The sequence below is a fragment of the Gymnoscopelus microlampas genome (assembly GCF_963454915.1).
Source record: "Gymnoscopelus microlampas genome assembly, chromosome: 22".
NCBI lineage: Eukaryota > Metazoa > Chordata > Actinopteri > Myctophiformes > Myctophidae > Gymnoscopelus > Gymnoscopelus microlampas.
In genome coordinates, this window is record NC_139959.1 from 29,073,601 (window position 1) to 29,096,826 (window position 23,226).

Sequence of the window (23,226 nt, forward strand, 5' to 3'; positions counted from 1 at the left end):
GACATGACTCAGTGTTTGCGATGAAAACGGGGACTCCACCTGTAACGGAGAAGAATAGAGTTACTGCATGAGTTCTGTGGCTTGTGTCTGTCTGTTAATTTTGTCCTGATAGGATGTTTGTTTTTTGTTTGGGTGGGCTTCGTTGCCATGGTGTCCAAAGGATAACATGTAAATGAAGAATGATTTATTGGTCTATAATTCCCACAAACAGCCCCACCTCTTTTGTTCTCCAAGACCAAAAGTACAACAGTCTCCAAAATGGTCAAGGAAAACATAATTGTGGTTCAAGGGACCTTTGCATCATTGTGTAGAAATGTAATTCACCATAACTGTAAGTAATATCTTACAGGTTTTTAAGATTGTGTTACCAAAGAGGTTAGTTTCTAATCAAGTCAAGCCAATGTTGTATGACATTGATCTTGTGGATGACTGCTAAGTAGCAGAATACGGTGCATCTGTGATCCGTGAAGGTGTAGGCTCCACTGGAGCTGACCCTTTGGCAAATGGCAAGCTTTTTAATGGCGGGACATTTTAGCGTTTGAGATATTTGTCAGGACTCGGGTCACCCAGTTTGAAACAGGGACAATCTCGGTCAAACCCAGGACATCTGGCCACCGTAAGCTATGGATATGTCTTGTTTAGGTAGACACAGTAGGACAGCAGTCCATTCTGTCTAGAAACATCAGGGCTACAAGGCTGTTGGGATGAGAGCTCTTACATGGCTGTAGCTGCTTGTTTGTTTTGTAGGATGCGGTAGAAGAACTGAGAATGGGGCTCTATCGGTTAACATTGGCCAATGTAGGTCACAGAGACAATGCTACAGTATTGTCTGTTTTAATTGACCCCAATGTGGTTGGCAACTGGAATGAGAGTGCTGGTATTTGGGTATTGCCCATAGCCAAATGAATGTGTGTTTGGCTTCATGTGGTGATGGCCAGCTATCGGCACACCAATGTTTACGTTTAATGTACTCGGATAAAGTTTCATACTTTGTTTATTATCTAGACAAATAATCAGCTGTGTTTGCAGACCAGGGAGTGGCGTCAGCCAGGAGCTTGAGTTTATGTTGTGTACATTTTAAAGATCAAATAACATGCAAACACATTAGTGAACTGTCTGAACACTCGAGGAAGCGCTACAGCATAAATTCCAAAAGAGAACAGCTCTGCTGTGAAATATTAAGGCTTGGAACATGTAAACAATCCCTCTGCATGAGCAGTAAACTGGATTAGGATTTTACTCTCTCCAGGATTTCTGAACAAGTAGGCTACTTAACACTTATTTTTTCTCACATAGTCTGTTGACTGTATGAAGGGATGAAGGGCGGCAAGTCTGATGCTGTTAAATGGGCTGTTTGGATTTGCTTAGACATTTGACACATCTCTAACTTGCACAAACTCCTAAATCAATGCCATTCTTTTTGCAGGCCCTGTTGGTTCTCATGCTCAGATTAGATGCCAGAGGAAGAAGTTTGAACACATCTGTATGGCGGACTTGTAAGTACATCAGTTAAGTCTATAGCAATGCCACATGTGTGCTGTTCAAGACGGAACAGACACACACGCACACACACACACACACACACACACACACACACACACACACACACACACACACACACACACACACACACACACACACACACACACACGTTCACCACCTGCTGCCAAGAAGATACGCTTCATGGATCACTATGAAGTGCCATGGACCATTGACCACAGTAGGAAGTGGTTAATAACAGCCCCTTCTCACACACACACACACACACACACACACACACACACACACACACACACACACACACACACACACACACACACACACACACACACACACACACACACACACACACACACACACACACACACAAAATTGGTGCTTTCCTGGGGTCAGCCACGCTTGGTTTGACCTCCAGGGGGCCTCTCTCTGTGTATTTCTGTTTTGTGTCCACCAGTCGGTGGTAACCATTTGTCAGTGACATCATGTATGTCTGTGATGTGGTGAATCAACAACAGACCTCTGCTACGTTATGTCGACAGCCTCAAACTTTACCCTCCTTGCCATGGCAACAGCTCCACGATGATAGAAGGACTGTCTTCGCTCGCTGTTTGCTCAGAAGGGCCCATCCCTCCACATGTGTTTTCAATTATTGTTTGTGAGCCCTTTGGGTCCTATCATTCTCCTCTTTGGCCAAACCGATACGCACCCCAAGCACCAAAGCTAGTAGCTTTAGCCAAGGCCCTCTTTTATCCACCGTTCCCCTCTGGATTATGGACTTGTTATCAAGGAGTGTAAGTAATCCATGGATATTTGTCCATAATGCTGTAGGAAGTCCTACTGGATCCAGCCTCCTACTCTGTGTACATCTTTGTTGCTTTGTTATATATCCTTCAACAGGACACTGGTGTGGTGCAGTAGAAGCAGTAGAATATGTTTTTAGGACACTGAGGTCATCTAGCAATGGACCACATGGATCAATTACACATACACTAACTCTAGGTTCAATATTGAAAACAGTAGACAGTATCAAGATGGCACTGTATCATAATTGTAAATTCCATTGTAGCTCCAGGGCAGGTTTAAGTTGCCTGTATTAAGACCCTTGCCTGGAGGGAGGTGAGCCTGGGGTGAAATGGACGCCATCTATGCCTGCACGGCCCTGCAGGCCTCCACTCTCCTCACTAAAGGTCTGCTGGTCTTAACAACAGGAGTCCAGCCTCCTGGTTGCTTTTGGTACAGTAATTGGCAGTCGTCTCCTCTCCTCTCCTCTCCCTGAACACACACACAGACAGTGATGCAAATCAGCTTAGTCAGTTCAATTTATCATTTATGATGTCACTACTGACATAATGGGGTGTGGCTTTGTATGGGTTTGACAATATTACATTATGCAAGTGTCCGTGTTTGTCAAGATTTGGGTACATTTGTGTCCAAAGTGTGTTTCCAAAGCACATGAGTAACGTTCCCTTCGATAACCTAATAACCTGCTGGCAGTGGCGGACACATTTTCCGTTGTTTGTTTTGGTCTTCCTAGATGTTGATATGATGATGATTGGAGCTCAACAGCTGTTGTGTTGACACAACAGGCAGTTTGTTGCCAAGTACACACACACACACACACACACACACACACACACACGCACACGCACACGCACACACACACAGAGGATTGTATTACCATGCATGTGAGGACCTTTGACTGCCTTCATTCCCTAACTTTGCCAGTGGTTCTATAAACGGTTTGCCACGAGAGAGGTGTGTCTAGCGATTTTGTTGCCACTGTTTATTATTGCATTATACAAAAAGTTATGTTTTAATTTACTCTATCCGTACTGTACTTTGTGTGCACTAATTTCCTAGTACAGATGCAAATTCTATACCCTGCAAATATATATATTTTAATCACTTTCAACCTGGCGTCCCTATAATGATTTATTTATTTTCCGCACATTTTCACTATTTTTGCTCTGAATACAGATGTGCCTTCAGATTTTGGATTGCCCATTGGTAAAAAGTTTGAAAACCACTTCCCTAGCTAACCCCTAAATGTTGACTGTAACCCATACTGCTACAGTACATGTCTAACCTTAACCGAACTCTTAATTCAAACCCTAAACCTCAACACTCAGTGGGCCCCATTGAAATGTGAGGACCAGCTAAATGTCCTCACTTTTGCCCTCTGTCCTTGGGACTGAGGGCAACAGACAAGTTGGCAGATCTGAGATTACATGGAGGGGCGTAAGGGGTGAGAAGGTCAGAAATATAAGAAGTTGCAAGGCCCAGTGATTTAAAAACAATGCAATTTAAAAATCAGTGCCAAGGGTAGCCAGTGCAATGGGGCAAGAATAGGGGGAATGTGTTCTTGTAAGAACCCCCGCTGTGGTATTTTGAGCAATTTGGAGGCTGTTGAATGATTTCTTGGACAGTCCGGAAATGTGAAGTACAAAACAAGATGATTGCTGGTGAAAAAGCATGGATGAGTGCATGATTTGCTATTGGCAACACTTCTGATTTGACCCATGGCTGATTTGGTAATATTGCTAAAATATTTAGACAAGTTCAGGTGTTTTATTTGTGACCCCAACAGAACATCTGGAAACCCACCCACCCAACTAGTTTGAAGAATACTCATTCTAAATGATGGTATGATGATACTGCAGTGTAGGAGCTTTCAACAGTGCTGAGCAGGCTATTAGATGGAGTTAAAGCCTAGTAGCTCACCCAGACCAACAGGTCTTTGAGCTAAGTGAGATCTGCTGACAGGTACCACCCAGTCTACTGCTGAGCACACATACACACACGTGCACGCACGCACGCACGCACACGCACGCACGCACAGCAAATAGAGACTCAATGACAGAATCCACCCACATCCATTCCCTATGGATGAGGAACATATTGGTGTGTGTGTGTGCGTGCGAGTCAGTCACATAATGTGCATGTAATTATGATTTATGACATTTACCCATCAGTTTAAGGCAGAGGTGTGTACTTTTACAACCCTCCATGTGTGGGTTATAGTGAGAGAGATACATGTGTAATAGTTGACCCAAGTCAGGCATCGATTACTCACTCCTACAGCAGACCTGAGACAAACAAATAATTTTGTTTTGTTTTAATCTACTTTCCGTGGCAGGCAAGTGGGGCTTACAACTACTAGCGAACTACAAGCTCAACACATCGTGATGTGATGCGTTTTGACCTTGTAGATGAGCTACGTGACACCATCTCATGGTGAAGTAAAAAAATAGGTCTTATGTGGATACATTTTAAATGGATTTGTACAGTATCAAGTCGGTGCTACCAGTTGCCTCTGGGGCTTGGGTGCTTCTGACACAAGGTCACGGTCAAGTGGATGTTCAAACACATTAGAGAAAGGGCAAGATAAGATGTTATGGGTATTGGAATTGCTGTATATGGAATTGCTGTAATGACAGAGGCTCTCTTGAGCTTGTGTGTGGGGATGACTGAGGAGGATACTGAAGTTCACCGATAAAATTAGTCATCTATTTTATTTCAGTTTGATGCCGGCATGACTAATTCAGCTGTGTGAGGGCATCGTGTGTGTGGTTGAAAGGGCTTATTAGTTTGGTTTTGCATGTTGTTGCCCCCGCTCTCCCATGTCTAGTCTGTTAGCAATTATTAGAAGTAGGTGATGAGTTCAAATGGAGTCATCCTTGAAGAGCGGAATGTTGATACGGCCACCGTGTCGAGGTGACACACTCAGACGTAGCATGTCTCTCACACACACGCACAAACCCCCCTGCACCTGGTTCTGCTCATCATTGTCCTTGGTATGATGCCATACTCGTCCTGGCTGACAACATGCCATTTATAGGAAAGCTTTCACAGAATGTGTGTGTGTGTGTGTGTGTGTGTGTGTGTGTGTGTGTGTGTGTGTGTGTGTGTGTGTGTGTGTGTGTGTGTGTGTGTGTGTGTGTGTGTGTGTGTGTGTGTGTGTGTGTGTGTGTGTGTGTGTGTGTGTGTGTGTGTGTGTGTGTGTGTGTGTGTGTGTGTGTGTGTGTGTGTGCATATATCCTATCAGGAAATTCAATATATTTACCAACACTAGCAGAAACTGTTGATTATCAATAACCTATGACCACTGATTGCTGTTTGTGTTATCTGAGTAACATGTTAGTATTATATAACCCCCCCCCATATATCTTTGACCTCTTCTCCTGTTAGGACTGCTTGACCGATCAGATTGTCTTGAGACCATAAAGTGCACTCCATGCACGTGTTCATACACGATAATCAAATTAGTGTTAAGAATGGAGCACTAAGAGTAACAGTCTGAGCTGTTTACAGTACATTTGCTGACTCATTTCAGGCCTGTCTGAGTAGTGTAACAAAGGGATTATTTTATGAGGAAAAAATGATTGTGGCATTTGTTTGAAATTCTAATATAGTGTACCTGCTTCATTTGAGGCATGTCGGATGTTATTTGATGTGGTCTAATAACGTCTAATGGTGTGGTGTCTGCTGTGGCAGAATCTGAAGTCTGATGCACACACACACAAGCGACTGGGTGTACTTAACCTTTTGACCTGGAAGAAAAATAACTGTCAGGGGGGAGTGATGGAACACTCCCAGTTATCTCTTGGGAGGACAAACGTGAATCTTGTTTGTGTTTTGTCAGTTAGGGCGGTCGATCCTCATCCATGTGGGAAAGTTGTCTCGCTCTCTCTCTCTCTCTCGCTGTGTTTTATGGTCCCTCTGTTTGGCTCGTCGTGGCATTTGGAAGCAGCACAGAGGGATTCCTCCTCTTCTATCTGGGACGGTTGATCCCCCCCCCCCTCCTTCATCTTTTAACTGGAGCTCGTTAGGACTAAATGGCCGTTCCAGTGTTCTATTTACCTCCATCATAATGTCTGTTACCACGGTTCGACGGACCCCCAGGTGCACGTCTCCTCTTCTGTGGTTGAAGCATCGCTGGCGAGGACCCTGATTTTTCCCAAACACCAGACGCCAGACTGACAGCGTCAATGTCCCCGTTGAGTGCCGGCTGAGCGGGCCAACGCTGGTGTCACCGCCAAACCCGCCCTGTGGGTTTGTGGGCTGAGGTTACTGGTGAACCGCCAGTTGCATCCAGTCTGGTCACGTGACTCTTGTGTCTTCAGTCCTACCCTCTGGAAATCTCACACTCATTCTGTCTCTTTCTTTTCTTTCCCTCCCTCTCTCTCTCTCTCTCTCTCTCTCTCTCTCTCATATGCTCTTTCTTGCGGTGTCCTTTACTTTCTCCTCTCCCGTCTCCTCTCTCTTACGTCTGCCCTTTGACATGGCTGAAGATATTGATTCTTAATGGAAAAAATCACACCCAGAGTGAAGTGAGTGGTGCCTTCGATGAGTTCATTTCATGTGTGTGCGCGTGCGCAAGTATTTTTACTCAATTTAGTAACTTTCAAGTGGTTTTACTGACTTTTACGTATTTTCACTCATTTTATCATTTTTAAGTATTTTGACTAATTTTAAGTATTTTGACTAATTTTAAGTATTTTTACTCAATGTATTGACTTTCTTTTAAGTACTTTTACTCAAAAGTGTGCGCAGGCGTGTGAGTGTGTGTGTGTGTGTGTGTGTGTGTGTGGCACATGAAGCCAGCCTGTCTGTGTGTGTGCATGTCTTTAAGTGGCGCATGAGTTGCACTCCTGTTTGTGTTTAATTAGTGCATTGGTTGCATCTTTGTGTTGAAATCAGCTGCAGCTGTTGAGGCCGTGCTCCAACATACGGACGGACGGACGGACGGACACACACACACGGTCAAGTGTAGGAGTGGCTGGCACTCAAAAAACCACACTATCTCAGAGATGCGTTCTCCCAATAAAAATCAGATCACCATGACAGGTACGGTTCTGTTCACCGTTTTGTTTTGTCACGTTTGTCTTCTGAACCAATCATCTTAAATCTCTGAATCTGTTGGTTTTGGCTGATTTGTGCTCTTGCGATCGCACTGTGCACTCCTCATTGCATGGACATCTGCTCATTAACGCACTCTGAAGGCTCATTTATTTGCCGTGGCCGGGGCCAGGGGCCATGGTGGGAAGCGGGGTCTGGTTTGTGTAACAGCCATTTAGTCTCCGTTGACTAGACATGTAGGTCATCACAGTACGGTACAGTGGGGGGTGAGACGGGGAGAGAGAGAGTGGAGTGGCTGATTGAACGAGATGGATTGAGGGAAGCAGAGAAGGGAGAGGGATGTCGTTGATAGGGGAGGAGGGATGGAGGGGAGCTTAGAGGCTGAAACTGTCGGCCCTGGGATTTCTGCACACTGTTCATTTAACCACGTAAACCCAATTGACTGAGGTTCCCCAGGTGTCTAAGTTTGGCTCCCTGCTTTTTTTCCACAGTTCACAGTGCGTCACAACGCATCGCATCGTGAGCTTGTAGATCTGCTATTTTTACCGAATGTTCGCCTATTATGACATGCCCAGAATAGGGACGCTAGGGTTCATGTGGTTAACTCTCAAGAGTGAAGAGTATCTGTGAAATCTATCCCAACCTCGTCCCCTGACTCCATTCATTTTTTTCCATTTGTTTGATTTCTGTCTCTACTTTAGTCAGTCAGTCAGTCAGTCACTCACTCACACCCACGCTTTTACCACTTTTCTCAGTGTCTGTCACTGTTAACCCTCTTGTTTTCTCTCTGAAGCTGCTGTCTCCTCTGGCACTCGTCTATTTGTATCCAATGTGAACACCATCTGTGTTGTGCTGTAGGAAAGGCTGTGTGTGTGGGCCTGACGTGCAGCTAATCAAGTGTTCAGCGAGACCGATTAACTATCGGCTTGTGAGTGTGTCGACTTTTGGTTGGTTGAGGCAACTTTGTTTATGTGCTACAATTGCGCGAGCGAGATGCAGCGCTCAGGTTTGATTTTTTAAGAACCCTGGACAATATTAAGGTGTCACCTGTTTCATCTAAAAGGCATCTTTTACTGAATCCTCGCCTTTTTTTTCCTTCTTCCTTCCTTTGACGCAGGGGTAGGCTACTATTTGATCTGAAAGAGCCTCACAAATATTGCATGATAGAAAATAGTTTACAGATGATGATTCAACGCAGTGGCTGTCTTTCTTTCCAGACTATGTTACTGTTATTTCTCAACATTTTTTTCCCTCAACAGTTTTTTAGACATATAAACAGGGTTTTATAGTGTCTCACTTTAATTGGGCACTGGCAGCTCACGCTTCGGCGCTCTGTGTGAATGGTGGCCCATGCCGTTGGATGGTGTTCAGTTGGAAAAGCATTGTTCACGGATGGAAAGGATGGGTCCAGGCCTGAGCGAGCCCAGTCTCTGGTCTCTTATGTAGTCTCAGGAGAACACAATGGGCCCTCCATGTCTGCCTGTATGGGAGTGACGACTGCACAGAGCTGTCACACCAACTAAATCGAGGGTTTTGTATTAAACTGTATCAAATATTGTAATTAACGAGTAGATGTGAGCTTGCCTACGTGGCTGGCCTTCCTTTGTCTAAGTAAGAATGTAGGGAGAAAGGGGAGGTGGGTTTAGAAATACAAATATTTCCAGTTTGTCTGCATCCCAGCCAGGACATTGTTGTGGTATATTTGTAGCTGTTTATGGAAAAACAGGAGGAGAGTTGCAATGCTCTCAGTTTTCTCAGTTGTGCTGACAGTACAGTGTGTCTGGGCCATGTTAGCGTTCAGGCCTTGACTAACGAGGGCTAAATTGAAATCACATTCACTGCCACGTCTCTCTGTTGGCTCTTAAAGCACTAATGCTTCCCTGCCACTAATTAGCCTCTTTGTGGTGGGTGAGTTGAACACTTCTCTGCCTTCAAAGCTCAGTATTAACCTGTAGAAAGCACAAAGCAAAGCCCCCCTGTCTCGCCTCCTCTCACAAAAGTTGGCACGGTGCCCTGCTTTCATTACTCAACCTGCTGAGAAAGCATGAATCAATTTCAGACAGCAATAAACAAATCAATGGGGGTGATGTTTTGGAGGAAGGATAGTGCTGAGACTGAAGTAAGTAGAACCAGAAGAAAGAAGGTGAGGAGAATGGGATTCTGTGGCTCTGTCTGGTTGTTGACACTAGAGGGTGCTATTTGTTGTGAAACTCACCGAAGAGAAGCAATGGAAATCAGTGTTTTGCTTTGTTGTCCAATGCAAAACACTGCAGAACTCATTGGTGTCGGTCTTCTTTAAAGATTATTTTTAATACCTGTAAGGCATCATAGAACAGCGAAGAAACAGTAAAAAGCCTAAAACGTAAAAGTGAAAGTGGAGAGGTGCTGTGCCAAATCTAAATAGGAAGACAATTCTTTTGGTCAGCGCATTCACTGATGGAGCCACTCGGATGCCCCATTTTCACTTTCATCCTGACCTATGGACTGGCATCCGCCCAGTGTCTCCTGCCTTTGCCCAGTTTGTCCTTTGTTCGTTGGCCAGCTGAAACACAGCCCTGGTGCTTATCGTAGGGTCTTCTTTGTGCAACGTTCGAGTCCCTTCCTTCCTCTGCAGCTGGCTAATGTTCTCCTTCATTGGGGTTTTGGACGTTTTTAAACGTGTAATCATCAGAATGATGAATGAGTGGTCTGTCCGCCGGTCCAACTGATTGTTTCAGTCAGTGTTTTCTTCGTTATGTCATGTCTTGGACCTCGCTCCACGTTCACTCAGGTCAAAACGGACATTCCAAACACAATTGATTGCGACTTTCGAGAAATATTTTCCCAAGGGATCTCACTGACCACATAGCAGATAGTCCAATTTGAGGATGCCACACCAGCAAGCTAGCAGTTCATTCAATGTTTTTTAGCTCTACACCTATACCTCTTTGTCAAAAATAGCAGATCTACAAGCTCACAACGCGTTGTGAGCTTGTAGATCTGCTATTTTTGGAGCTTGTAGATCTGCTATTTTTGGAGCTTGTAGATCTGCTATTTTTGGCTAAAGTTCTCCTCAGAAAAGGGATGCTAGGGTTGAAGTGGTTAATGCAAAAAAAAAAAATCACACCCTGTGTGAAGGTAGCGGCGCCTTTGATACATTATGTCATCGATATGTGTTTATAATGTGTTTATAGCCATGTGTCACGTGAAGCTTGACCAATCACTTTGTTGACGGGTCTGACCAATCGGAACGTTGACGGGTCTGACCAATCAGAACGTTGACGGGTCTGACCAATCAGAACGTTGACGGGTCTGACCAATCAGAACGTTGACGGTGAACACGGACAAAGTCAGGTATAGAGCAGGATCCGCTCTATACCTAAAGGTATAGAGCGGCTGGGGCCGCTAAAAATCATATCACACATAGATTAAGCGGACCTCCTGTAGTAACTCTGAGGACCTCCTGTTCCAGGGCTGAACAATATTGAAAAAAAGAATGGTTCTTCTAAACAAGATATATCGAAAACTACTTGCTGGATTGCCGTGGAGTTTTCTGGACTGCACCTTCATGAACCCTTGGCCCAGACGAGGCCCCCTGCCCCCCCCCCCCCCCCCGACAAATCAAACCCTGCTATAATCTTTTAGTCTTAAATCAATATTTCTTGTGAAAATGAGGGAGATTATGTGCAGCAAGCGGCGGTCATTTTTGCAAGATAAACCCAGACAGCTCAGGACAGACACAAAGGCTCATCGTACATTATACCTTACATTGTACAGTACAGCTTTGATGTGCTTGGAAAAGTACTCTGGTCTCCGTCTAATCGGAGATGAGGTGTGTGGCTGATAGCTTTCATCCATGCATGCCCGGCAGCAAGTTCTAAAAGCTCCCTGTGCCTCCTGCTGTGAGGGCTGTCCTGCCCTAGATCAGTAGCATACTTCCACCTCATATAGCTGAATCATCCCCTATATATAACCAAACACATCAGCCCCTCTCCATAGCTCACGTTACCCTAACCCTTATAGCTTTCAACTCACAAACTAGGCTGAGCTTATGGTTTGTTGTTGTTATGACTGCTTTAAATAGTGTCCGCATGATATTTGCTGTTCCTTATTGGTACTGTAGACCTTGACCCGACTGTTGTCAGCTCCGTGCACCCTTCAACCCGGGCAACAGGGTTCAAGTTGCTGCTCTTCATCTGTCACTGGCAACCAGTCCTTCTTGGTCCATGGAGTTAAGACCCCACAAAATAACTCAATATGGTTCTATGGGTAGATGCTCTTTGTCTCTGATCCTGTTCAGAACACCTCATGATCCAATTTAACATCCAAAATCAATGTGTGTGTGTGTGTGTGTGTGTGTGTGTGTGTGTGTGTGTGTGTGTGTGTGTGTGTGTGTGTGTGTGTGTGTGTGTGTGTGTGTGTGTGTGTGTGTGTGTGTGTGTGTGTGTGTGTGTGTGTGTGTGTGTGTGTGTGTGTGTGTGTGTGTGCGCGCACGTGCAAGAATAAAAACGAATTACAAATAAGTTCAGGTAAACTGTATTTTAAGGACCACTTGCCTTCATATCTCACTAATGTCCTCACTAATGCTCATCATAAGATGGCACCCTTTCTGTCTACTCACTCTGTGTCTCAGAAGAGGGCTGTGGACTGTTCAGAAACCTGCCTACCAGTGACTGTGACAACTCAAATGGATGTAACTCACGTTCCTGTGTACTAGAGGGATTGTTTGCCTGACAGCTGATTTGATCCCAGTGAATAGCCATAGTCTATTTCAGGGAGATTGAGTGATATCAAAGGCCTGGTATCCAGGGCCGTAAATGGTGTTCACTCACCGGCTCTCTAGTTTACCCACAATGCTCCGTTTTGACTACCTTTCCATAAATTGCAAGGTCCACTTAAGAGGCCTCAGGTATAGGGGCCCCAGGACGTTGGTATAGGAATACCCAGCATGCCATGTTGGCAGTCAAACGCTGCCCCTCTGGAACATTCAGTGGACATTCCCGTTCTAGAACTTAAATTAGGTCGATTAATCATTCTAGCAGCCGTTTGCCACGTGGTTTAAAAAGACCTGACATTTTAGACATCGTAAGGTAGGCCTATGAGTATTTTGAATCTCTCTCATTAGCTTTGCCCTCTTGCCCTCTCTTATCTTAGCTTTGCCCTCGCGTTGCCCTTTCTTATGAGTCTATTACGCTTCAATCGTGATATTTGATTCCCCCTGTCATCTCATGCGCCCATCCACTCCCATCACTTGGTATATTCAATTGATCTGGCCTGGGTGCTAGTGGAGTGGGAAAGCACCGTTCTAAATTTATCAGTTCCCCCCCCACCCCCGGTTCATGCCTGCTACAGATGTAGCTGCAACACATGCTTTCCTTGAGGGGGGGGTGGGGGGGTGGGCGGGGGAGGTGGCCATGCCTCAGGGCCAGTCACTCGTTGCTACAGTATGTCCCATTAGTCCCCTCCAGACTCCAGAGCTCTGACCTTCCCCTGGACTGTGGAACTAGCAGACCACCTTAAAGACCCCCAAAAGACCTGTACTGTATACCTTCAAACACAATGGCTTTCAGTCCCGCCTGAGAAGAGACCTTGAAGTAAGTAGGTTTTCTTTGATCACTGGCCAAAGTTTTGATTATTGCGGAGAGAGTTCCTGACAATTGTAAATGGTTCACTGTCGTGGGGAAAGTTTCTGTTTTTCATGTTAATATTCTGATTGATATGCGTCAGCTTGGTCAAAGAAACATGTTCAACAATAGATTTATTCTATCGACGCAATTTCTTTATCTTTTTGGAAAAAACGCTATCAAAATTGTTAAATGATCTCTGTAGAAGAAAATACATGAGTCTTATAGCATTGTGTTTCTATCTTTTCTACTGGAAGTGAATTTTGCTGATGAGTGTCCCTGAGAAGGGAGGGATTTTGACTTGAGATGTTGATATATAACTGTCTGGTTCATTTTAAGGTCTCTGAGTGCTTCAGATCCACTTTGGATCCTACCCTACCTATTTTGACAACGAGCAGCCCGGCAACAAATTATATCCGTCCATATGGGACTTGTTAATGTGCTATTTCTCAGTGATAGATCGCATGTTCTGATATGCTGGGTTCAACGCCACAGTGGAAATTGTGCTTTTTGTAATGGGCTGATATGGCTTGATGGTTCCAGTCATTTTTACAGGAATCAATCCAAATCCAGTTAATATTTCCATAGGTTGCTTTATCTACTCTCTCCGAGTCTGTATTGAGGAGTGCAGGAATGGGGTGAAGAAATTAGGATTTTTTGAGGGCTAGAAAGCTTCTCCATGTGTGATTCATTCACTGCTGAATGACTATGAGACTACAGCTGTTCATTGTACAGCACCTGCTCTCGCTCTATCAGGATACTCAGACATAAATAGAGTGGTGCCTAACAGGGCAGCACACAAACCCCCACACACATACACAGACAGACACACACACACACAGGCAGGGTTCGATAAAAAAAACAATTTATGCTATGCTTCGTCGTACAATAAATGGCATGTAGATCAGCTATTTTCACTGTTATTGAAAAATGGTTCTGGTTCTACAATATGTCTTCTAAATCCTAACAGTTTAAAAAAAAAACATGTTGCTATGTCAGTGGTTCTCAAACTTTTTCATGTCAAGGACCCCCAAAATGATATGTATTTGACCGCCGACCCCATCTCAAAATATTTTGTTCCAGGGACCCCCAGAAACAAAGATTTAAGTTAAAAATGTTCGCTTTAAAAGAATATATATTCAAAGATTTGCACACATTTTCACGATTTTTCAAAAATAGCAGATCTACAGTACAAGCTCGTAGCGCGGCATACAAGCTTGTATATCTGCTATTTTTGAATAGCCAAACTGTAAAATAATGCTTTTTACCTCAAATCAAAAAGTGACACAGATGCGTTCCAGGCCTTAATGGCTTAATTGTGATGTTATCAAACCTAAATATCAAATATTTCCAAGTTTCCTAGGGAATTATGGGCATCACTTCCTGTCGATTTGATCAGGTATCAGGGATTAAATCGACAGGAAGCGATGCCCATAATTCGCTAGGAAACTTGTGGATACATTTCCCAAAAGGAAATGCATAATTAATTCAGTCTGACCAGAAGCAGAGATGATACTGGCCACTGGCGATAAAAAATATTAAAAGCATTGATTTCCCCACGTCCCTCCAACAAATCGAACCCTGCACACATGTACACATACAGTACACACAATCAGTATGCACACTCATTGGCATTCCTCCAGACAGAAGTTCTTCCACACACGTACCCACAGCACTGAAATCATCATGTCCATTTTTGGTTAGAGTACTGAAGTCAAAAGCTGAAGTATGGAGAACTACAGTATATGTTGACACTGTAGTTTTGTTTATTTTGTTTATGTAACAGTATACTATTAGTTTGATGTGTGCAATACTTTGTAGGCTCTCAGGAAAAACTGTTTTATGTGTGCAATACTTTGTACTCTCTCTCTCTCTGTGTGTGTGTGTGTGTGTGTGTGTGTGTGTGTGTGTGTGTGTGTGTGTGTGTGTGTGTGTGTGTGTGTGTGTGTGTGTGTGTGTGTGTGTGTGTTTATTTTCAGGGTCTCAACTCAAAATATACCAGACAGATTACAGACTTACTTAATTGGCAAATGATGATCTAATTTCCGGCCGCTGCAAAGCAGAGCTGTGTTACAATTACTGTCCAATACTGTTATACATTGTGAAACATTGACTGTTGGCCTCGCTGTGTCACTGCTGTGTCACCTTTCTCAGCTGTTTGTCACTGTGTCAGCCAGGGAAATAAGATTGCTTCAGTCACTTGGAGGTTTAGCTGAGCTCATAATCTTTTCTCAATGGATGCGTTGATTGGTGGGCAGACAGCCAGCCAGAGGAAGTACACTGTGTTGTGTGTGGGTTTAGAAAAGGTATGATCTGTCCAGCAGATGTCTGACATGAGGCCTGGCGATCATTCTAAGAACTTGTTGGGAGTGAATGAATACAATTTGTCTACATTTGGAAATTGATTGCTCAATCTCATTCTAATGTATTCACCAGACATTACTCTGTCAACAGAAGCCACCTTTTGACACTTATTGACTTTAAATATTATTAATATTATAAATATAGTATTAATATTCTGGTATTAATATTGCATATCCCATGCTTACCAAATAATGGAAAAACGGTAGTACATTTACCGACTTAGAAATGACCACTGGGAGTTTGTTAGCATTTTGTAGCAATGCTAATGGAAACAATTTGGGTCAGCTCGTCCATATCTAGATATTTACTGGCTGACCCCGTTCGTCAGTTAGCCAGTTTACAGCTCATTGTGAAAGCGTTCATTAGCCAGTGGACAGAGACACCGTTGCTACACATGTCTCATCCTGTTGCTAAAAGTCTTACTGTACTCTGGACATAGCTGTTATCATCACCTAGGGTTTTGTTGAACATACGACTGACTGACAGGTTAAGTGGTGCTGAGAATGTCCCAAGGCTATCTTATTTTGTTTGCACTTCTGCTAGGTCAGTCACCCCGTAGATCTACAAGTGCAAGCCTCCACATAGTGAACACCAGAGACTACCTTAGAAACATTCATTCAATTGACCATTTTCTGTAGTTTTCAAAAATGTCTTATTAAAACTGTTGTGCATGCATCGGAGTCCTCCTTGCTTTAACACTTCAGAAATGCTTGTTTCTCCCTTTGGCTATGTTTTAGAGATTATTTCCTGAACATACAGTATAATATACACACCATGTCTACTGTAATGTCTTGGACTGTGTTGTCTAATTGTATGTTCATGCCTTTTGTACCGGCACGAGAGTGCTACAGTGTTAAACCCAGTATTGAGTTTGCACTTTGCTGTGGGTTCCCTTGCCAGATTTCAAATGCTTTAGGGTTTTTATGCAGAAAATAAGGTCTGTGTTAACACACATAAGCCTAAGAGAGTTCCACGTGTTCTGTAGCTGTAAATGAGATGTGTTGAGTTGAGAAACATCCTCCCTTGTCTGTCTCCCCTAGATGAAAGAGCGGCAAATGGTAGAACAGGGTGGTAGAAAGAAGTGTCATATACCCCAGCTGTCTGTAGGTCCAAGAGGGAAGAGACTGAAGACTTCTTCCCCAATGTCTTCCAGGGGCTTTGCTGCCCTGAGGGTCTTACAAATAGATTACGTCTCTGGGATGCATTTCTTTTATTTTTAACCCCCCACTTTTAAATCTAATTAGTGGCACTTTATGAAGAGCTACTAATAGAAGCACATGCTTTTAGCTGGGTTCTCTGCCCTGTTGGCGTTGACCCCAGACTTGTCCTCTGACACAAGCCTCTGTGGTTGAGCTCACGGCGCAAAGTGTGTTCTGCAAACAATATTTGTACCGTTAACATTTAGGGTCCGTGTCCACCAACAATTTTTTTTCCTGAGCACCGCGGTTTTGGAAGCCCCAGCAATGTGACGTGTTCACGTGTGGCATTTTTATCTGCATGCTGAGAGCTGAAATATTTTCAACTCGGGCGTTTGGAAGCGTTTTTAGGCGAGGGCCTTGGTGTTTTCAGCCAGGAAAAATGCCTCAGTGGACACGACCCCTTGCTCTTTTATTACCCGCTTGTATTTATTTTTCTTATTTTACGACCATTTTCTATTTTATCCACTTGTGAATATATATATATAGCAACTCTGCCCTGTGTTTATGGGTGTGCTTGTAAATGTTTTGCTACTGTGCTGTATTTTGGATTCATCTAATAAACTTGGACTAGATTTTTTATTTGCGGGAGAGAGGACAGTGTTGATAGTGCCTCGCTGAACTGTGTCCTTGCTCAGAAGATACAGTAAGAGAATGGGGTAAATTAACTTACTGTATCATCTGTGGGATGACAAGAAGCCCCGCTCACAGCCCCTAGAGGCTGTGCCGCTCCTTACACCCAATCTCAAATTGTGGTTTAAGGCTGTGTGTCCACCAAAGGCTTTTTTCCCCGGCTGAAAATGCAAGGTGCTCTTCTGAAACATTCAACTAAACGCCCACATTTTTCAACTCTTCTGAAACGAGGTGAAAATGCCAGACATGCACAGCTCAGCGCAGAATAGACACTCAGCGCCTCGTCACACTGCTGGTGTTTCTAGCATAGCATAAGTAACGGGCACTCTCATTGAAAACAATTCAAAACATATGCTGTGCCCAGGAGAGAAAAAGCACTTGGACATAGCCGATATTGGGTGGTGCTTAGAGGAAAGGTCATGGGGTCACCAAAACATTACAGTAGGTAATGCATTATGTTGAATGCACTTATTGTAAGCGCTTTGGATAAAAGTGTCTGCTAAATGACTGTAACTGAGGGGGCGGCCATAGCTGAGTGGTTAGTGAGCCCGCCTAGGAAGCCAGAGGCCCTGGTTGCCCCAGGTTCGATTCCAGGCCACACCAGCATATGTGTCGATGAAATTAAATTTGTCCCTGAGCAAGACTCTTAACCCCTAATTGCTCACAGGTTCTCATTGGAAACAAGACCGCAAGGACTTTCATGAACGACCTGTTAAAAGGAATTATCCTTATCCGTAATGTAAACGTAATGTACCATCTTCTGGGGAGCATGAATGTGCTCAGCAAGTGTCAGGGCAATATGTCCATTAGATTTGGAGGTATCTTGTGTGCAGTTGGACATTTTGCTCTTTTTTTTGTTCTTTATTTAGCCAGGGTAAAGTGCTCATTTTTGAGCAACGCCCTGCACATAGAAATACACAGACAGACACACATTAAAACCTGGGAGCTGACTAGTACAACCACATACTGTTGGCCACTAAGCAGCTCCACTGGAGCAGTCAGGGGTTCTTCAGTGCCTTCAGTGGTGTTGGGGGAGTGGTGACCAATCACTTCCCCACCCAGATTTTCATGCCGGTCCGCGGAATTGAACCGTTAACCTTCCGCCAACAAGGGCGCCCCTCTAACCTTTAGGCCCCCGCTGCCCCTAAATGGTGGTGTTAGAGGAAAGGCTATTAGGGGTCATCCTCTGGGGAGCATGAAGGTGCGTAGTAAATTCCATGATAATCCAGCCAGTAGTTTTTGAAATATGACGTTGTAAATAAAAAAGGTGGACATATATGCTGACCCACTTAGAGTGCTGCTGCTATTGGGGCTTAAAATGTATAGAGACAAAAATAATTAACAGTTCAATTTATCATATGCTTTGAGTAATGACTCAAATATTTGAGACACGAACACACTCTTTGCAAATTAAAACCTGACCAAGTTAACTTTGATTACAATCTATTACCCCATATCCCTTGAGCTTGGTCGCGTGTCTGCTAGTACTTATCCCAGTACTAACAGGAATCATCAGCTCTGATCAAACTGAGCTGTTAGCTCTGAAAAGAAACAGGTCTCTGCGATAAGCCTCAACGATGATTGGGTTTTGGGCCTTCCCTTAGAAATGTCTCAAAATCTTGGACGCTGCGCAGCATGATTCTTCAGATGCTTTTTATTTGGGTTTCAGAAGGAGATCTGTTGGGAGAAGAGAGGAGAAGTGAGTGAGGTTGAGCGTGAATCTGTGGCCACTTTATGGGCGCTGAGTCTATAAGTACAGGGTGCATACGGTGCTGACAGACCATAGATGGACAGTCTGCCTTCGTTTGCCTTTTCATTGTCCGGTTGTGATATGGCTTACAACTTAGGCCATTTGGAAAAGCACTATTTCTGTAGTCGACAAATGCAATGGATTCCTTTTCAGGACACCAATCGTGTTCTCACACTACTTTTGTAGATATCAATCATTTTACTATCCTATTTTTAAGAAATTGCAGTTAAAATCACCCAAAGCTCATATATATTTTTGTCATGTCTAACACAGAACAGCTGTTTCACTGTGATGGTGCAAGTGGATGTGACACAGTTTATGCTTTGAGTTTGTGTGTCACCACTAGGTGAAGCTACTGTACATGTAGGTAAGCGTGCAGTCAGAAAAAGTGAGCTTAGTGTATCGGCACAACCCTTATCATTAGTCTTTGCAGACCCCAGTGGGGTCCGGTCAGTGTATCCCACATCTGGACTATGAGTTGGCCTGAGGCATCTCTGTGTAGTGAAAGTCTGTTTAAATAGAATATACATCCAGAAAATTGTTAGGAACGTCCAATTAATAAAATGATTTTTCCAAAAAGTAAATCATAGCCTAAGGATATGGAGAGGAGCCATAAATTACCATGCTATATTGGTCTACTTGTAACTTAAGTAACTATTATATTATGCCTGTTCAGAAGTGCTCCCATTATGATGAGTGGCTGGAGGACCTGTAATAAATGTTTGTTTTTCGCAATATTTCAGAAACATCCACTGTGAAGTTGTGGTTCACTTATTCTTCCCCAGTCAGTTCTGTGGAAATAGGTGTTTGCTGCCAGGCTCCCATAGTGCTGTTACAGATGGATTTGAGTACGCTAATGGCAGCCTCTTCTCCTCTGGCCAACTTAACGTTCTTTCGACCGCCTCCCCCCCACCCCCCCAACACATTTCTGGAGAGAAATGAAATGAGGGGTACAAGCTTTCCAGCAGCGTCTCTCCATTCCACTTTTGTGTTCCCGTTCTCTAAGCGAAGCTGGATGACAGGTTCCTGAGAAGATGTTCCCAGATGGAAACAGCACCAGGAATTCACTGGCAAACGGAATTGGTGGACATTTCTGGTGCTGTAGAGCCGTCCTCACCAGATGTGCTGTCGGACTCTCGCTCGCTCAAATTCTTTCTCTTTCTGTTTTGCTCTTTGTGTGTGTCTCTCTCTAGCTTGCTGTCTTTGTCTTTCTTTAGTCTCTGTCTGACTCTCTCTGTCTCTTCCATCTTTTGCTTACACACGCACACGCACGCACACAAGCACACACGCACACACACACAGGAAGTCTACGCTGTTACGTGAGCAAACATATGAGGTGTGTGGACGAGTGTGGACATTCTCCCCAGGGCACTGTTCAGACTGGCTGTGGATGTGTGGTAGGTAGGTTGAGGATCACATCATTATTGGGTGCTGCCAACCACAAACTGTACATTTTTAATGTTAATAACACAGAATTAATATATTATTCTTTAATGAGATTCATCAGTGATGAAGTCTCATCCAACCACAACCCCAATACTCAAGATAATTACATACTGTAAGATGTAAATAACCTTATAGGCTATGTTTGTAATGTTTCCATAGATTATGGCTTAAATGTAAAAAGAAATTATATCACAATATTTTATTATATTTCTTCATACTACACTACACTAAAATATATCTATCGTATTGGAAAACCCAATATGATTCCCAGCATTAGGTTATAAAATGTATTTTCAGGTTCTGCCTACAGTATGAAGGACTTGGAGGCATTATCTCTGCCGGGCCCCTTGAAGCATTCCACTCTTCATAGGACCCTGTTATCTGCTTTATTTTAGGAGACCCATGCTGATGTGTGTCTGTGTTGAGCCCACAGCTGACGTGAGTCTTATCTTGGCCCTATCTATCTTCAGAAGGGACACAGTGAAGTTTCAAAGACTTAAGTCCCTCGTGAAAGGAACTTGGTATGAAGCTCTGGAACCAGGAATGTCTTTTTAAAGTTTGAAGTTTATCCCACCTTAAAAGTGCATAAAGACAACAGCATTTAAGTTAGCCATCTGACTCTGTTAACACCTTCTCTTTTTAGTCCGAGGTATTGCCTCGGTAAAGCTAGACGTGCCCTTACAACAAACACTCTCACAATCCTAAGATAATGTGTCTTTGTGTTCACTGAATGATATTTGTGTGAAGTGAACGTTTGAAATTTCACAACAACACACAGTAGCCCTAGGCTATTGCCTACTCACATCGATACCCCAGACCATATTTCACACCATAGGAGTCCTTACTGATGTGTTTGGATAAAAATGTATTGTTTTTTAATGCACCTCCTTTACTATTAAGAGCTCAAATGGCACATTTGGAAAATCGGTTTTCTTTATACCAAACTCTCATCATGCCAGTAAAATACATCAAACAATATCACAAATGGAGTTTTAGTCTTGGTTTCGCCACCGCCCACTGCCTTTATTTTGTGCGTGAGCATGAATATCTTTACCTCTCGTTCCCCTACCCCGCCCTCCCATCTGGATTTATGGCCGTGCAGTGCAGGCCTGAGTTCTGTTATGTGTCTGCAGAGACTGCATGGCCAAGCGCGCTGGACCACTCTGCTGCTCTCTCGCCAGAAAAAGACAGATATCTTTCCTGTGGGATGCTGTAAATCTGGACTTTATTTTAGAGAGTACTGTGAAAGAGCCCAGGCCTTCTCTTTTCTTCTCTTCTCTTCTCTTGAAGAGAAAACGTTAACGTTTCTGCCCCTTGCAGACGTGCTGGGTAGCCTCCTTGTGCTCGAGTTAATTTTTGTTGCAATGGCGACTATCTGGCAATAGTTATCTTAATCCTAACCCATTGACTGCACATGTGAAATTGTACAGGCATAACGAGCTAGACTTTGAACTCTAACATCTGTGGTGATGATTGGTGTAGAGGTTTGTTGTTATTGGGTCTGCTTGTTGTTAATATATTAAACATGACGTTCCTCACTCAGATATTCAGCTATCTTTATATGAGTCCGACCGATATATATCGGTCTGGGCGATATGTCGGCCATTATTTAACTTTTTGGACAATTTCTTTTTGGGGGGGGGCTTGTTATGCCTTTATTTAGAGAGGGATAGGGAAAGACAGGAAATGGGGAGAGAGATGGGGGGGGGGGGGATGACACGCAGCAAAGGTCGCCGTAAACGGGAGTCGAACCCGCGACACGCTCGCTGTCAGGCTGTCATTGCAGCCTAGGGTGCCTGGACCGTCACGCTACGGCCCAGGCCAATGTTGTTTTTGTTGTCTTTTTGGTTGTATAATTAACATGACGCGCCTCAGATATTATTCTACTATTTTAAAATGTCAAGATCCTAAAGTGTGTTAAAGCAGGATGAGTTTCATCAGGGCACCCAGTGTATTGGTTGAACTTTCACACTCGATATCCTCAGACACAGTTGCTGTCCTTTTTAACATCACTCGTATAACCATTTTAGGCTGGGTTATGGTAGTTTTAATGATGTACAAAAACGGAATACATCCCTGCTATCCATCAGTTTACACTACAATACAGGGTTAACCCAAAGTAAATGATCAAGTGATTTACCAAGGTTGTTTTTCGTGTGTGTATTGGTTTCTGTAATCTTTTAGTTGTGTTATTGTGAAGTAATGCCTCTTAATGCAACTCTACACGCTTTTGTGTTCGCCACATGTGCGGCAGCATAACTTTTAATGAACTCCTCTGTGAACCCAGGATGGGTTGTCAAATAAATGCCACTAATTGTTTTCCCCTTTATGTCTGTAAACATCTGTGTATTTGTTTGCCATGCTTCTGTGCACATTTGTTTCTACCCACGGTATCGTGTGGACTTTTTCGGGGCCCATTACTGTTTTCAATAAACCCCTACAATCCACCTTTCGAAGATTAGAGCGCAACAGCTGCGGCCTGCACGGTCTTGCCCATCCTTGGCAAGCGAAGAGTCGTCATCGTTAATGACGGGGTAGAAGGGCTCGTTTGTAGGAATGATCTCATCCCTGTAGCAGGTGAGTCATACAAACAAACATCAGCTGCAGGCTGACTGCCAAGCAGCCAGACAGCTGACAGTGATAAGCACCGTGATAGTGTGACGATAGCAACGATCAGGAGGGCAAGCTCGGTATGTGTTTGAATGAGGCAGACGGTGATCCTATTTCATGTCATAAAGGGTGATTGTTCAGGCTCTGTGATATTTGATAGGCTGTGCATGGACAACAGGTGATTAAAGCTGTGACTGATGGATCCTAAACAGACGAGTCTCAGGCATGTCATCAGACTGGATCAGCCTTAAACCTAGCCTGCTAG

General features: G+C 43.8%; 1 protein-coding gene across 2 annotated transcripts in view; it reads left to right on the forward strand.

The window, feature by feature from the left end:
* Window positions 1-23,226, forward strand: part of svila (supervillin a) — a 99,314-nt gene that overhangs the window by 3,875 nt on the left and 72,213 nt on the right. The window contains exon 2 of one of the 2 annotated variants that reach the window (XM_084048955.1): window positions 1,427-1,496. The gene's annotated coding sequence lies outside the window, so the exon portion shown is untranslated. Of the gene's footprint in view, window positions 1-1,426; window positions 1,497-12,806; window positions 12,933-23,226 lie in introns of those variants that run through there. The other variant, XM_084048956.1, reaches the window with a different exon arrangement.